The sequence below is a fragment of the Bos indicus genome, chromosome 1 (genome assembly GCF_029378745.1).
Source record: "Bos indicus isolate NIAB-ARS_2022 breed Sahiwal x Tharparkar chromosome 1, NIAB-ARS_B.indTharparkar_mat_pri_1.0, whole genome shotgun sequence".
NCBI lineage: Eukaryota > Metazoa > Chordata > Mammalia > Artiodactyla > Bovidae > Bos > Bos indicus.
The window spans coordinates 17750575-17767827 of record NC_091760.1 but is presented as its reverse complement, the minus strand read 5'-3'; the positions used below and the strand labels follow the sequence as shown (position 1 = coordinate 17767827).

General features: G+C 37.4%; 1 long non-coding RNA gene across 1 annotated transcript; it reads right to left on the bottom strand.

Annotated features, from left to right (window-relative positions):
• Window positions 1-1129: 1129 nt before the first annotated feature.
• Window positions 1130-9925, bottom strand: LOC139178200 (uncharacterized). The gene is made up of 3 exons (XR_011562619.1): window positions 9798-9925; window positions 9442-9541; window positions 1130-2030 (listed from the first exon to the last, which is right to left on the bottom strand). It is a non-coding gene; the product is annotated as an uncharacterized lncRNA (long non-coding RNA).
• Window positions 9926-17253: the final 7328 nt, after the last annotated feature.

Below are 17253 nucleotides of genomic sequence, written 5' to 3'. Positions count from 1 at the left end.
ATGAACTGGGATGCTGCTTGTTGCAAAAGATCATCAAAAAACATGATCACCAGTTTGACCTGAAGCTAGTCCAGGGCATTTGGAGGCTGCTCACACTACCATCCCTTTACCCTCCATACTGGAATATATTCTCAGCTTGTCTTCTTCAAGCTGGAAGCTGTCCAAGGACACAGCTTTGAAATAGTAATACAGTGTTGAGACCATCTGCACGTTGTACATTTTTCAACCCAATTAAGGCAGCTGTATAAACTTGTGGGTAGGTGCAAAAAGCAACTGGTCTTGCAGCCACCCAAGAGAAGCCTTGATTGTGCTCTTGCCTCTTAAAGCTGCCACATTCCAGTCTGGGGTGGCCTGCCTCTTTCTTAGGTCTCTCTCTGCCTTTCATGTACAGGGCAGGTTTCACATTACACAAGGGATGCTCCCGAGGCCACTGTAAACCAAGCTATTACAAAATGGAAGCAAATAGGACCCCTAGAAATCTTAACATGCCTTTCCTCAGTAGACTTGGCCAATGTAAAAGTTACATCTATTAAGGCAGTAATGAATTAGATCCAGATAATTCAGAAATACATAATTTTAGATCACTCTTGTCCGATTTTATCATTTCCAACAAACAATAAAAAAGAAAACAAATAGAATAGATGGTTAAAAATAAAGCTATAGTTATTGAATTGTCAGGTTAAGCTACAGATCTGTGGGTCTAGGGAGTGGAAGAGTTAAGAACACCCAGCTATGTTTTAAGTTAATTGCTTTGTTCATTCTTTTCCCCAAAGATTTAGAAGTCTTTGGAAATATGACAAAACTGAACCAGCTTCACAAGGATAACTAAGCTATGATGCTTTATGCATCCTGTTTTGAATAGTTACACAATATATTATTGGCTTCCCAGTTGACTCATTGGTAAGGAATCTGCCTGCCAATGCAGAGGATGTGGGTTCAATCCCTGGGTCAGGAAGATCCCCTGGAGAAGGAAATGGCAATGCAGTCCAGTATTCTTGCCTGGACAAAGGAGCCTGGTAGGTTACAGTCCATGGGGTCACAAAAGAGTCTGACACAACTTAGCAAATAACCAACAACAACAAGAAGATTACTTATAATACTTAATATAATATAGATGCTATGTAAATGGTTGTAAATACAATGTAAACACTATGTAAATAGTTCCTCCATGATGGCAAGCTCAAGTTATGCTTTTTGGAATTTTCTGGAATCATTTCCCCAATATTTTTCATTTGTAGTTGTTTGAATATGCCATGTGTGACCTTAATGATGCAGCTGGACTGTAGTGCCATTCAAGAATATTGGACAGGAGGAGTTTAGCACACATGTAAGGTACCAATCTTTCTAAATTTGAAATAGTCCTGTTTCAGTCTCTGGGTTGCTGTTGGAGTTCTCTTATTGACATACTGCTCTCTGCTCATCCCTCCCCATTGCCTCTGTGCTCAGTGTAAGGGCTGGAACAGGGCCTTGACTGGAGAGCTCACAGAGCTGGGACCAAGCCCAGTGCACCATTGCAGTGTTCACACCTCAACATTCATAGTTTTACAAATGGATGTCCAAGGGGCCCACTACCAAAATCAAATTCTTCCCTATTTCATTGTATATCAATTTTTCATGTCAGATTTTGAGCACTGTCATTATCAAGTATCCTTGTTGTCTATATTTGAGCTAATTGTGTTGCACAACCAAATTTGGATTTGCTTGCCTGCAGGCAGTAAGCTAATCAGCTGATACTAGGTTATGCTATCAGAAGCTCCAGTGTTTATTGCATCATGCCAATCAAGGAGTCTGGGCAGCTAGGGATTAAAAGATCAGAACTCCTTGATGGCTATCAGGGAATGTTTTTTTTAAAGACAAGGTGAGGGAAGGGTTAGTATGTACATGTCAGCTTATAGAGATTTTTCTGATTGGTTGATGGTGAGGCAATCAGGAATCAACATAATTAGCCTTCTGGTTCCAATAGCTCTGGGGTCTTCCTGCTTGTGGGCAGCACACAATTAACTTACTCCAGCTGATGGGGGTTTCAGTATCTGTAAAATAGCACAAAGGATATGGCTTAGAATATTATCTATAGCCCTTGAGGAGGAACTAAAGGCCTTTGACTTTGTGTAGTGGACAAATTATTATTATAAACTATTATAATATTATATTATAATTATATTGGAAGGAAAGTTATGACCAAACTAGATAGCATATTAAAAAGCAGAGACATTACTTTGCCAACAAAGGGCCGTCTAGTCAAGGCTATGGTTTTTCCAGCGGTCATGTATGGATGTGAGAGTTGGACTGTAAAGAAGACTGAGTGCCAAAGAATTGATGCTTTTGAACTGCAGTGTTGAAGAAGACTCTTGAGAGTCCCTTGGACTTCAAGGATATCCAACCTGTCCATTCTGAAGGAGATCAGTCCTGGGTGTTCATTGGAACGACTGATGCTGAAGCTGAAACTCCAATACTTTGGCCACCTGATGAGAAGAGCTGACTCATTTGAAAAGACCCTGATGCTGGGAGGGATTGGGGGCAGGAGGAGAAGGGGACAACAGAGGATGAGATGGTTGGATGGCATCACCAACTCAATAGACAAGGGTTTGGGTGGACTCCGGGAATTGGTAATGGACAGGAAGGCCTGGTGTGCTGCGGTTCATGGGGTCACAAAGAGTCGGACATGAGTGAACAACTGAACTGAACTGATAATTATATTATAAATCAACATATTATTAATACATAATAATATTAATTAATAATCAATAAATTAATAGTAATTGTACATTATATTATACTGTACTATTATAAACTATTATCATTTTGTCTTGTGAAGTGAACTGAAAGATGTTCAGTTGTGTCTGACTCTTTGCAACCCCGTGAACTGTAGCTCATCAGGCTCCTCTGTCTGTGGCAATTCTCCAGACAAGAATACTGAAGTGGGCAGCTGTTCCCTTCTGCAGGGGATCTTCCCAACCCAGGGATCAAAACTAGGTCTCCTGCATTTCAGGCTAAGATTTTTTATCTGAGCCACCAAGGAAGCCGAAAAATACTGGAATGAGTAACCTAACCCTTCTCCAGCTAATCTTGCCAACCTAGGAGTTGAACCACAGTCTCCTGCATCCCTTCTCCAGCTAATCTTGCCAACCTAGGAGTTGAACCACAGTCTCCTGCATTGCAGATGGAGCTACCAGGGAAGCCCTGTTTTTCTTTGCTTCTGCATTTTCTCACTTCTCTGATTAAATTTATTCTTTGGAACTTAAGGAAAGCCTAGGAGGCCAAAATTTTTCTATAAATAAGAGCAAGTGGAGGACTTGGTGGGATATGTATTATGTCCTGAGAAGGCATTATAGGATCTTGCTTGATCAAAATTATATCCTGTCATATTTATTATATGTTTATAATTCACCTTTATATCTGAGAATAAAAGTTCTTCAGAAGTTGTTTGTGCTTTTGCAAGATTGCCCAATCTCTTTTTGACTTATTTTTCATGTAATTTTAGAAACAGCTAATCAAGCTTTGCTAAGACACCTGCTGGGATTTTTATTGGTGCTGCTTTGAATCAATATATTAATTAGGAGAGAATTTACATGTTTACAATATTGATTTTTCAAAACCTTGAACTTGGAATAAGGTATTTATTTAGGTCTTCTTTAATTAATGTTATTCTCATTTTGTTATTCCTAGGGGAGGGCTAATGTTCCCACTATGTTAGATTTATTACTATGCATTTTATTTTATCTTTCTTATGCTATCAAAATATTATTTTTTTCTAATTGTTTTTTCTCATATATAGAACTTGGTTCTCACAAATAGCACTGCTAAATTCTGTTATTTTGATTTGTCCAATTATGTTTCATATAGAAATACACTTTTATTTATTGCCTTCCAATTCTCTGAATTTTAAACCATATTTTATAAGGAAAGATCTTTCCTTATTGCACTGGCTATGGCCTCCAGTATGATAAAGACAGATCACAATATCATATTTTAAATACCTGTAACATGCTTTCAGGTGAAAATTCCATATTATTATTTTTAATAAACATTCTCTCATTTTCTTTCTTTCATAGTGAAATTACAAAGAATAGCACACTTATCCTTTGTTCCTCACTTTTCAATTATTTTACAACTGAACACATACCAATTTCCTCCAATTTCTACAATATTGTCAATGCCATCCATCACTCCCTCAAATTATTTAATGTTCACTTCACTCCTCTGTTGTATCTACAATTCTTTTGAGAGTCTTTCTTTATTGCCTTCTGTGAAGCCACACTTAAAATGTTTACCAAGTTTAGTTATTAGAGTGGAATTTTAAAATCAGGAAAGTCTTACTTGTGTCCTTCTACCAAGACTAACTTATTTTACAATTTTAAATTCTCTAAGCTTAATTTCTTTATCCTCATATAATATCTGTTTATAAGAATTTTGTAGGAAAACAGTTACATACAAAAGGCCTAGTACTTGGCCAGGCACAGGATTAATGCATGTGTACTTTTTTACTTCTTTCAAGTATCTGCTTCTATTCTTGTATGCCTTAAAATTAGTTTTGCTACAGGTTTCATTTAGAGCTTTGTTCTCTTTCCAATTAATGATCTTGAGTGACATGATCTTATTATTATCTTTTAAAATTCAGCTTGAGTTTTACCTCCTTCACTCTTCCCCAGAAAATCTAACTTAAATTTGATTTCTTCATGTCCTGATGATAGTCTCACATATCACTTGCTGTACTGTAATAACATGCACTTCCTATAATTTCTAGCTTATGTGTTCATTTTTTTTTAAGGAAATTTGTGTTTCATTTATTTGAGAATTTTGGGGTTGAAGTTTCTTGAAGCCATTCCGCCTTTCATTCATAGATAAATTATTCAGATTGTTACTTATATGTATGGCTGCTTAAATTCATTGCAAGGCCTTTATTATTATTTACTTTAAGCATATTATGAAATACATTAGTTATCTACAAAAGCATCAAGGTAGAATAGATAATGTACATATAAATTATGGAACTATCATTTATGTATATTTCCTACTCTATTCTTCTTCATTTCTGACAAGAATTCTTCCAAATTTGCTTTTTTAAACAATGATACATGGAATATTTTTTTCCTCACACACTGTTGATGAGGATAGGGAATGAACACTTAATTTTTTAAGTTTTTAATTACAGGATAATTGCTGCATAGCATTGTGTTGGTTTCTGCCATACAACAACATGAATCAGCCATATGTATGCATATATCCCCTCCTTCTTAAGACCCCCTCCAACCCCCTCATCCCACCCATCTAGGTCATCACAGAGCACCAGGTTGAACTCTATGTTATACAGCAACTTCCAATATTTTAAGTGTTACCTTATATTAAAGAAATTGTCCCTTAAATAAATAGAAAATGTACAATCCCACTAGCAGTTTATCATTACTTTTCTGTTTTTCCAACTCTTGGACAATACATGGGATTTTGAGAGTATCAAGTATTTGTTAACTTAATAGAATAAAATATTGCCAGGATTATAGATAAATAAATATGTGTTAACTTAGTAGAATAAAATATTGCCAGGATTATAGGTAAATATGTATGTTCACTAGCCTTTGGTTTTCCCTTACTTTGATGATCTTTATGATGCTTGGTTTTTGTTGTTTTTTCTCTTACTGGGCTATATGTTTTGGGGGGGCAAGAGGGTATATACTTACTAGTTTTTAATTTTGTATTTAAATTGGCCATTTTTGTCCTATATATCTTTTCAAGTTCTTTTTAACATTCTGAGATTATTCATTATGTTTATGACATCACAAAGACTTTAAAATTTTGAGTCAAAATTTTATGTGCAGAGATTTAGCTAATTTCTCCATTAAATTTTGAAAAATTTTTGTAGCTTCATATAACATGTGGATTTGCTTGTCAGGTTCAATGACACTTGCTTTTATATAGAGTAACTATTTGTTATTGCTGATTCATTTGAATGCCATGACTTTCGTATTTTGATACATTTACTCTGCTAAGTACTTCCTAGCTGTGGAGGAGTTAATATTATTTTCTTGGATTTTTACCATTATTATGTGACTTTTAGGAAAAGTACATTTTTTTCATTTTCCTTTTTTTTCCCTTAACTTCTTTATTACATTTCTTTGGCTAGAACATCCAGTACTATACTGATTATGAGCTATATTAGTGAGCAAGATGGCATTTTGCTTACAGTAAAAGAATTGGCTATATTTTTTCCCTCTCAAGTATGGTGTTGCTTTGATTCTTGGCACAGAGGTTTATCAAGTTGCTAGGATTTAACATAATTGCTATGTTTTTATCAGATATATTTTTCTGGATCTACTGAGAGTTTTTCTTTTTGTCTTTAATCAGTTAATATGGTGATTTACAGTGACAATTACAAAAAATACCAACACACTTTCACATCCTTAGGGCAAATTATACTAGGTAATGAGTTTACTGCTACTGCTAAGTCGCTTCAGTCGTGTCTGACTCCGTGCGACCCCATAGACGGCAGCCCACCAGGCTCTCCCGTCCCTGGGATTCTCCAGGAAAGAACACTGGAGTGGGTTGCCATTTCCTTCTCCAATGCACGAAAGTGAAAAGTGAAAGTGAAGTCACTCAGTCGTATCCGACTCTTAGCGACCCCATGGACTGCAGCCTACCAGACTCATCCATCCATGGGATTTTCCAGGCAAGAGTACTGGAGTGGGGTGCCATTGCCTTAGCAACTTTCAATTTTTACTCTTTCTCCAAATTGTATAGTATATATAGGATTACCACCATTCCAGATATGTTTTTTTCTAAAACAACAGTTTAATAATTCATGGAACACCTGTGTTTTCAGAGAGAAAATTTTTGACTATTGATTTGGTTTATAAAAGGCATTTATTTCTCCTGACCACTTGCCCAGTCCCCATCTCTTCGAGAGAGATAAGCTTCATCTAAATTATTTCATCTGATTGATGATTGTCATTTATAACTTTACTGCTGCTTCGGTCTTGGGTATTCCTTTGGTAAAGGTGTATGGATTCATTATATATTCTAATGTATTGTCTATAGATTATAAGATAAAGTCAAGCATGTATCTGCTGATACTATTTAAGTTGACCTGTCTTTATACTTAGAAATGTCTCTTAATAGTAAGCTTCCCCGGTTACTCAGATGGTAAAGAATCTGCCTGCAGTGCAGGAGACCTGTGTTCGATCCCTGATTCAGGAAGATCCTGTGGAGAGGGAAATGGCAACCCACTCCAGTATTCTTGCCTGCAGAATTCCATGGACAAAGGAGCCTGGCAGGCTACAGTCCATGGGGTCACAAAGAGTCAGACACAACTGAGCAATTATCACTCATTCTATTTTTCTTGAAATCCTCCTGTACTCTTAGGTATTGTATTAGTTTTCTTTTCTTTTTTTTAAATTTATTTATTTTAATTAGAAGCTAATTGCTTTACAATATTGTAGTGGGTTTTGCCATACATTGACATGAATCAGCCATGGGTGTACATGTGTTCCCTATCTTGAACCCACCTCGAACCTCCCTCCCCATCCCATTCCATTGCTGCATTAATTGCCAATAAATTGCCATGAATTTATTGGGTTAAAATATCTCATATTTTTACTCTCAGTCTCCATTGGTCAAGAACCCAGGTATAGTTCACTTGGAGCCTCTCTCAGGGCATCTGAAGGCTGCAATGAAGGTATCTGGAGATGTGCATTCTCCTCAAAGGCTCTACTAGGTAAAGATTAGTTTTCAAGCTTCTGGGTTGCTGGCCACAGCCATTTCCTTGTTGATGAAGAACTTGCAGTAGGTGTCTTCTTCAATGCCAATTGGAAAGTCTCCCTCCTCAGGGATAGTCCTTGTCTTTTTTTTTTTAAACAACTTGAACCTATTTTAAATCTGGGTTATTCACTATAATCATCTTTGATTAACTCAAACAAATTTGGGACTTTCAGATATCTGCAAAATCATTTTATGTTTCCATTGTCAAGAACTATGTCAAGGCAAGTTTTCCCTATGTTTTATTTCAAGAGTTTTAAAGTTTTAGGATTTAACAGATCCATTTAAAAATAATGTCTATGCATGGGCTTCCCTTGTGGCTCATCTGGTAAAGAATCCACCTGCAGGGAGGGAGACCTGGGTTCAATCCCTGGGTTGGGAAGATCCCCTGGAGAAGGGAAAGGCTACCCACTCTAGTATTCTGGCCTGGAGAATTCCATGAACTGTATAGTCCATGGGGGTAGCAAAGAGTTAGACATGACTAAGGAACTTTCGGAGAAGGCAATGGCACCCCACTCCAGTACTCTTGCCTGGAAAATCCCATGGACGGAGGAGCCTGGTAGGCTGCAGTCCATGGGGTTGCTAGGAGTCGGACACGACTGAGAGACTTCATTTTCACTTTTCCCTTTCATGCATTGGAGAAGGAAATGGCAACCCACTCCAGTGTTCTTGCCTGGAGAATTCCAGGGATGGAGGAGCCTGGTGGGCTGCTGTCTTGGGGTCGCACAGAGTTGGACACGACTGAAGCGACTTAGCAGCAGCAAGGAACTTTCACTTTCATACATACTTATGATGTTTTTAATGTTAAAAATGCCAATTCTTAAGGGAAAATATATTGCTATATTGTATAAATACAATGCTTTCTCCTCTACACCCATTCCTATGATAAAGCTTAATTTATAAATTAGGCATAGTAAGATATCAACAATGGTAGCTATTACTAAAATAAAACAATTATAATGATATACTGTAATAAACATTCTGTGAATGTGATGTCTCTCTGTGTGTTCATATGCCTTTTGCAAATTATCTTATTGTATAAATTTAATTCCTTTTCCATCTTAACCAAGTACTTATCATGCACTGTGACCATACCTTTGCAGTTTGAAGTGTGACAGCAAAGTGATCACACATTTCTATTTTCATTTTTTCAATTTCATGGACATAAAATTCATTCTTACTGTAGGTCTAAGCAACCTCAGCATATGATTTTTTTCTTTCTTTATTAAGAAATTTCACCTTTTAACTTAAAGGGGCTTTAGGCTTTCTTTCCAGCTTCTCTTCAAATATTCAAATTGCCACCATTACTCCTTGAGCATTTAAGGCTATTATTAAGTAAAATAAAGCTAATTGACCACAAGCATTGCAATACTGTGGCAGTCAACCTGATAGTAGAAGGCTTCAAGACTACAAGGTGACTAAGGGGCATGATACACTGGACAACAGGAAGATTCACATCCATTAAGGGACTGAGCAGGAGTGCTGAGATTTCATCACACTACTCTGAACTGCATGCAGTTTTAAACTTATGAATTTTTCTTTCTAGAATGTTCCATTTAACATTTTTAGACCACTGTTGATTGTGTGTAACTGAACCTCAGAAAGCAAAACCACAAATAACCTGAGACTACTGTACTTTTCTTTCAGTTCCCAAAATCTATGACTAAATACTGTAAAAATAGCAGTTACACTCACCTTGTACAACATAATCTTTGTTTGCTTGCTTTACTTTTTCTCCATAGCAGTTACCTGTTACTGCTTCTTTGCTGTTGTTCTGTGGGTTAGTTTGGTTCCTCTGAGATATAGACAACAGGATGAAATTAGTCATTTCTGTAAAGGACAAAGCCTGTGAGGAAAAGTAGATCTGAGGAAGTCTGAAAAGTTGTTAGATCCTAATGTTAGTTGGCTCTGGGTATAGGAAAGAGGGAAAGAAGGAAGGAAAGGAGGAAGCAAGGAAAGAAGGGCAGAAGGAAGGAAGTGAGGGGAGAGGGAAATAAGGAGGAGGACAAGGAGGAAGGTAGGGGTGAAATATTTGAGATTTCTATACAGACCTAAGAGAATTTGGCTAGGCTACTTTGAGTCCTTGAGCCAAGATGTCCCATGAGAGCAGTAGCAAAGCTACTAGGAATGTGTGAGCCTGAGCATCCCAGCCTCACTCAGTCATCAGCAGGAAAATGCACTCAGCATGTCCTCATATATCACAAATTCCGTAATAGATTTCAGAATGCAACAGCTCCACTGGTTGCCAATTACACTCCAGGCAAACAGAATCCTGAGTGAGATCTGAGAAGCATATTTCAAGGATGCCACAGACTGTCTCTCTCTATTCAGCACAGGTTTACCTCTCTATCTGCATCACCTACAACAGTACTTGGGTCATATAGTAGTCAATAAATGCATATAAATAAGTGAATTGTCTGGAAAAAAAAATAGATGTTTATATTTCCTGTTGTATCTTCCTGCACATTAACCTTCTGCTAAGCGCTACTGGAAATCTTGCACTAAAGTCTAATGATCTGAGAAGATGCCCGAATCCTCATTCAAACATCACAAAAGGGCAAGTAAAAACCTTTAAAGGCACCATTCATCAATGAACCAGAGAAGTGCCCTTGTAATAAGTACACAAATTATCTTATCACTAGTTACTGAAAAGTAATTTCATGGGATTTAAAACGGCCAATGAAACAGGATCAGTATCGTTGAGTTTCACAGTGAGGTATGGGCTATCTGGACTTCACAGTTCTCATGCTGCCTTCTGTTAAATGTAACCATAGTTTCAAACAATTCTATTACTGAAGCGCAATCTTTGTTTGCTCTGTTATTGAAGAATGTTCAATTCTTCTGAAAATGATAAAAAATAAAATAATTGAAGCTCATAGGATGTGTTAAGCATAGAGAGTAAGCACGTAGCTTGTAACAAAAAGAAGGAATTCATGGAGGGTGATAAGTAGAAAGTCATGTGAAGTGAAAGAGAATAAATGATCTGTATCGGTTCAGTTCAGTTCAGTTGCTCAGTCTTGTCTGACTCTTTGCAACCCCATGAATCACAGAACGCCAGGCCTCCCTGTCTATCACCAACTCCCAGAGTTCACTCAGACTCATGTCCATCGAGTCAGTGATGCCATCCAGCCATCTCATCCTCTGTCATCCCCTTCTCCTCCTGCCCCCAATCCCTCCCAGCATCAGAGACTTTTCCAATGAGTCAACTCTTCACATGAGGTGGCCAAAGTACTGGAGTTTCAGCCTTAGCATCATTCCTTCCAAAGAAATCCCAGGGCTGATCTCCTTCAGAATGGACTGGTTGGATCTCGTTGCAGTCCAAGGGACTCTCAAGAGTCTTCTCCAACACCACAGTTCAAAAGCATCCATTCTTCAGTGCTCAGCTTTCTTCACAGTCCAACTCTCACATCCATACATGACCACTGGAAAAACCATAGCCTTGACTAGACGGACCTTTGTTGGCAAAGTAATGTCTCTGCTTTTGAATATGCTATCTAGGTTGGTCATAACTTTTCTTCCAATGATCTGTATAAGGGAAAAAGAATGGCATGAATTGAAAAAGATGAAAAGAACAAATAAATATGCATGAGCACAAACCCTAGCATTTATATTTTAATAGTCAGACACCTACAGGTGACACACCTTATGACTCCATTTGGTCTCACGTGTGTTCTACCCAGGAGTGCAGTTAATAAGCACAGCTCAGCAATTAGACCAGTCAATCCTAAGGTAAATCAATCTTGAATATTCATTGGAAGTACTGATGCTCAAGATGAAGCTCCAATAGTTTGGCCACCTGATGCAAAGGAACAACTCTTTGGAAAAGACTCTGATTGAGAAAGAGGGAGGGAAAGATTGATGAAAGATTAAGGGCAGGAGGAGAAAGGGTCAACAGAGGATGAGATGATTATATGGAATCATTGACTCAATGGACATGAATTTGAGCAAACTCCAGGAAATAGTGGAGGACCAAACCTGGAGTGCTGCTGTCCATGGAGTTGAAAGAGTCAGACATGACTTAGTGACAGAACAATAACAAAGAAAATCATAGAAAACTGTAGTTACTGGCCAGAAGTACTTGTTCTGAATCTCTTCAAAAGAGCTAAACATTCAGGTGTCTTCTCTCTACTGAGTCTCCTTGTTTGAACCTCAATTTCCATTCTAAGAAACATGGTGGTTCAGCAATAAAGAATCTGCCTGCCAAAGCAGGAGATGCAGGTTCGATCCTTGTGTTGGGAAGATGTCCTGGAGAAGGAAATGACAATCTACTGCAGTATTCTTGCCTGGGAAATCCCATGGACAGAGGAGCCTAGCAGGCTTCCATGGGGTCACAAAGAGTCAGACATGGCTTAGCGACTACACAACAACAACAACAAACATGGCATTATCAAAGAAGAATGTTGTGGCAGAGAAAGAGATGATGTTATGTAAATTCCTAATGAAATTTTATATCTTTTATTATTGAAATAATTCACTGACTTGGAGGTAAAAGAGAACACTACATAAATAATTTGTAGAAGAGAGATCCTTGGCCCAAGAAAAATTGATAATGGTAGTGAGTGTGTTAAAGGTGAGTAAAGACATTGATTTCCTCAGCAGCCAGGTGAACTCTATTGGGCCCAAATGAAGCAGAGCTCTTTGTTCTGTGTCCTCAGGCCATGAGCTACCTTTGATATGCCAGTTTCTAGAAAACGCCATTGTCTATGTGAGACGTAATATAAAAAAGTGAGAATCACTGGGTTTTGATAAGTTGGAAGATGTTCATGACAGTAAAAGGTCGATGTGTCACCAAAGAGCCCATGTTATCCATGTCAAGATAAAACATGTTGTGGAAAACCCTCTTAATTACTGTATTACTCTATAATGTCTGCAAAACTATAGCTGGCATTATTTCACCTGATCATACACTTTAGAGCCATACACTACTATATCACTTATTTAGCAAATGGGTCAATAGAGGTCTTTCAAAGACTGGTGAATATCCTTTGTCTCCTTCTTAGAAGCAGCCAGACCACAATTTTCACAGGGGTAAAATGCACCCAGATAAAGGGTTAGATTTTCAGCTATTTATAAAAGCAGATGACTGAATTTTCCAAAGATAAATTAATAGCTTTCACAACAATGCTTTTTCTACAAATGTGCCACTACCCTATTAAAAGTAGAGTCTAAAAATTCTTCTCTTTACTAAGAAGGAAAGTTTTAGTATGTCTGCAGGACAAAATTGTATCAAATGGCATGTGTGCTACTCAAAACTAGGTTAGAAAAGAGCACGTAGCTTCAGCCTGTCTTATGCTGAATGCTTTCTCTTGGGATCCAGCCCATATTCTATGGAAGCCCAAGGACCTTGTGAAGTAACACAGATGTCATCTTCATGTTGTCTAGAAGTCTTAGTTGAGGTCTCAATAAACAGTGATTATCAGCTTCCAGACACGTTGATTAATTTTCTTCAAATTGTACAAGCCCAGAGTCATCAAGTTACTCCTGGATTTCGAGTCTTCCAAACTGAGCCCCAAACATCATGGAACAGAAATAAGGCACTCTTCCCATGGCTTTTCTGAATCCTTAACTGATGAAGACTTTCAATGTAATAAAATAGTTGTTATTTTTTTCCAGTTAGTTTGAGGTTGTCAGTTAGTGATACTAAATGGAATAGTAACTGACTACAGCAAAGTGAATAAATTTGGGTAACAGACTTTATTTTATTGGGCTCCCAAATCACTGCAGATGGTGACTTTAGCCATTAAATTAAAAGATACTTGCTCCTTGGAAGAAAAGCAATGACAAATCTAGACAGCATATTAAAAAGCAGATATCACTTTGCTAACAAGAGTCCATCTTGTCAAAGCTATGGTTTTTCCAGTAGTCATGTATGGATGTGAGAGTTGGGCCATAAAAAAGGCTGAGCACCTAAGAATTGATGCTTTCAAGCTGTGGTGTTGGAGAAGACTCTTGAGAGTCCCTTGGACTGCAAGGAGATCAAAACAGTCAATCCTAATGGAAATCAACCCTGAACATTCACTGAAAGGACTGATGCTGAAGCTGAAGATCCAATATTTCAGCCACCTGATGTGAAGAGCTGACTCATTGGAAAAAACCTTGATGTTGAGAAAGATTGAAGACAGGAGGAGAAGGAAATGACAGAAGACAAGATGGTTGGATGGCATCACCGGCTGAATGGACATGAGTTTGAGCAAACTTCAGGAGATGGTGAAAGAGGTGGAAAAGCCTGGCATGCTGCAGCCCATGGGGTCTCAAAGAGTTAGACACAACTGAGCAGTTGAGCAACAAGGAGATGTAAGTGGGAGTTGGAAATCACATAAGACTCATAAAGGAAACAAACTACTGGGCTAAGCTGTACTATTTGTCCTTTCCTCTGTCTAGCTTTCTATGTCCTAAAATAAGGATATAATTGTTGGAGCTCCAGCAACTACCATGTAGGAGGGCAGTGATGATAGATAGAAGGTACCTGCTGTCCTGATGTCTTAATGGAGTCATCCTAGCAATTCAAGACCTTTGAAATTAAGCTATACAAGAGAAAATTAACTGCTTAGGCATTTAAAACATTAAGATACCTCATGGATTTACTTGTATATGTTTCCAACCCTAAATGTAATTTATGCATCATTTAAAAACTAAAAACATAAATCAAGTCACTTGCCCAAATTAGTAAGTGGAAGAATTGGGAATTATATCACAATTGTCTGATTACAGGACTTAGAGTTTTATCACCACACCATACTGCCTCAAGGGCAAAAGCACAATCATCAAAAAATGGGGAAAGTACAAAAGATTTTAAAAACCCAAAATTATAAAATGTATCATAATCATAAAATTCCAAAAATGTAAAGTAAATGGACTCTTGTCAGTAGCATATGATATTCCTTGCCACCTGCACCTGCCATGGTCAAAATCACAAAAGAAAACCTTTAACATACCTCAAAACTTTAGATCGGCCAGAGTTTTTTGTTATCCTAGTCCATGGGCACTCAGTAAAGTTTTATATGTTGAAATAACTCTGTTTATGGGAAATATCATAAAACTAACTTTAAAGGAGTGAGGTATTTCCTGGTCAAGTTTTTCTTTCTTTCTTTTTTTTTCTGATTCAAACTCATCAAATATAGTACAGGCACATAAACAACACCACCACCTGATTGTAAAATCTAATTCTGAAATGAGAAACTTCCTTATATCCCGGGGTTGCAAATAATTAAGGAAACATCTGATTCCTTGTAAGTGAAAAATTTATTCTTTCTGATTTGCTGTGCCTTTGCACATTTGTAGCTCGCTAGTTTCATTTGCAGCAGGGATATTGAAAATACATTTCAAGGGTTCCCACTGATTTGAGAAATTCATTGTACCTTAAGGGCTGTCAGAGGAAATTTGCAAATTACTAGTCCAGATTATTTCAACAAGAAAACATACTGATATGTTCAGGTAATGGAAAGGGGAAAAAAGATTAACATAAGTGTCATAAGAAAGCTATTGTGCCGCATAAATCACAGGTAGTCAAAGATGTTTTGTAAGAGAGATTGCTGTGCTAAAATGCAAGAAAGAATATCTCTTATACTTCCTTTCTTACTCAACAGAGAATACCCCTTTGATTTTAATATTAAAATATACACTTCCCTTTTTCTATACCACAATAAGACATTATGCTTTATTCCTTGAAATACTATTTGGTGAAGGAAAAAAATATCTTTCATGTAAGTACAATACCTATGGATATATTTCTATACAAATGAAAATTTTAATTAAAATATTCAATGATTCAATAAACCCATAAAATCTATTTAATTAGGCATCCTTGGTAACCACTAATAGCATGGATTAGATTCACTTATATTTTAAAGGAATGAGTTATGTGATTAATATATTCTTTGTAAATCCTACAGAAATAATACACATAATTTACCATTAATATGGTCACATATAAAATGTAGTCTTTAATACATACAATTGGTATAGTATATGCTTAAAAAGCTGGCACCTATTAGGGGAAAAACATGAATTAGTTAGGAAAACACTTGTTATCCTATTTAGGTATCAAAATGACTGGATCTAGGTTTGAAAGGCAAGGATTCAGGCAAAGAATTTCTGTAGGAACTGAAGTGCTTTGCCTACAAAAAATAGGAAACTTTCCCTTCATCTCTATTTAATTTACTAGTTTTATTTGAAGAAATTTCGTTAGTGCCCTCAGTTCAGTTCAATTCAGTCACTCAGTCATGTCCGACTCTTTGTGACCCCATGAATCGCAGCACGCCAGGCCTCCCTGTCCATCACAAACTCCTAGAGTTCACTCAGACTCAAGTCCATTGAGTCAGTGATGCCATCCTGCCATCTCATCCTCTGTCGTCCCCTTCTCCTCCTGCCCCCAATCCCTCCCAGCATCAGAGGCTTTTCCAATGAGTCAGCTCTTCGCATGAGGTGGCCAAAGTACTGGAGTTTCAGTTTTAGCATCATTCCCTCCAAAGAAATCCCAGGGTTGATCTCCTTCAGAATGGACTGGTTGGATCTCCTTGCAGTCCAAGGGACTCTCAAGAGTCTTCCCCAACACCACAGTTCAAAAGCATCAATTATTTGGCACTCAGCCTTCTTCACAGTCCAACTCTCGCATCCATGCATGACCACTGGAAAAACCATAGCCTTGACTAGACGGATCTTTGTTGGCAAAGTAATGTCTCTTAGTGCCCTGGTGGTAGTAATAATGGAGGTGTCTGGGTGGTGGAAATGATTAGGAAGGCAGTGGTATGTTTTTCCAGACAGGGGCTAGAATGTTGGAGAAGAGTGGAAAGAATTATGGACTGTCAAAATACCTAATTTTATTTTATGTTTTCTATTGTGTGGTAATTCAAATTCCCATCATACACAATTTCAGTAATGTTCCCACAGAACAATTTCTTGACTATTTATTATATGTTGCAAAGTAAAGGATGTGCCTATTCACCTTTTATGTAATTCATTTTAAAGAATCCATACAAAGTGATTGAGTTCCAGATGTAAATAGAAGCAAGTAACAAGGTACCAATCAAATCGAACAGAAAAAAAAGCATACAGATTTGAGGATGATTTAAACACCATTAAAGATGTTATGGTTGCCAAGTTTCTTGAGATAAGCATAGATGTGGTACTCCTAATAAACATTAATCTCTGAGTCATATGAATTTCAAAGAATGTATTATTATCTGGATTACAAAAATACCTTCTAATGGAAATATTCTCAAATCTTCTTTATGTGTGAGTGTACTACAAAATAACCTTAAATTTGACCAATGCTTGATTAATCCAAAGTAAATATTTTTGAAAGATAATTGTGTTACAGTATTGTGTTGTTTTCTAGCTAACATGTTTGTCTGAAAAATAAAAATTTTGTTAATCTGACATTAAAGCAGTTGAGTTTCTTAATATTTGCTGGCCTTCCCACTAACTCAGTGGTAAAGAATCTCCCTGCAATGCAGGAGATGCAAGTTCGATACTTGAATTGGGAAGATCCCCTGGAGGAGGGCTTGG